The sequence below is a fragment of the Manis javanica genome, chromosome 13, assembly GCF_040802235.1.
Source record: "Manis javanica isolate MJ-LG chromosome 13, MJ_LKY, whole genome shotgun sequence".
Classification (NCBI taxonomy): Eukaryota; Metazoa; Chordata; class Mammalia; order Pholidota; family Manidae; genus Manis; species Manis javanica.
In genome coordinates, this window is record NC_133168.1 from 18,107,852 (window position 1) to 18,108,383 (window position 532).

Consider the following 532-nt stretch of genomic DNA (forward strand, 5'->3'; position numbering starts at 1 on the left):
TATTCCCTTTGCCTCACTCCACTTTTCCTTTATTCCTGCTTGCTACCTGGGAATTGCATTCTGTGATGAAATTGTAGCACGTTGTGGAGACAGTGAAGGTTCCTGTGGCCAGGATTCTCACCTGGCCTTGGTCAGCTTGCTCACTACACACGTGTGGGCAATACATCTCTATTGACTCTATGTGAAGAGGTCCACCCAGTGCTCTGGATGGCTGCATGGCTGCATGGCTGCACGGCTGCACGGCTGCAGGAGAGCAGAGAATGGAGTGGTGGCAGCACTGGGGACAGAGACTGAGATGGCTGCGGGGGCGGGGACAAAGGAGGATTACAGGCCTGCAGACTGTTGGATGCAGACGGAATTCTAGTGCTTGACCTATTGCCCAGAGAACAAGCTGGGTAATAAACCTTTTTAATCCAAAAACATTCCATTGCCATTCCTCAGTCTCACTGAATCCATAGTGAACTTGCCAGGGGCTGAAACCCACTGGCAAGACACACATAAACCTCAGGCTCTGCTTTCCAAGCAACACAAG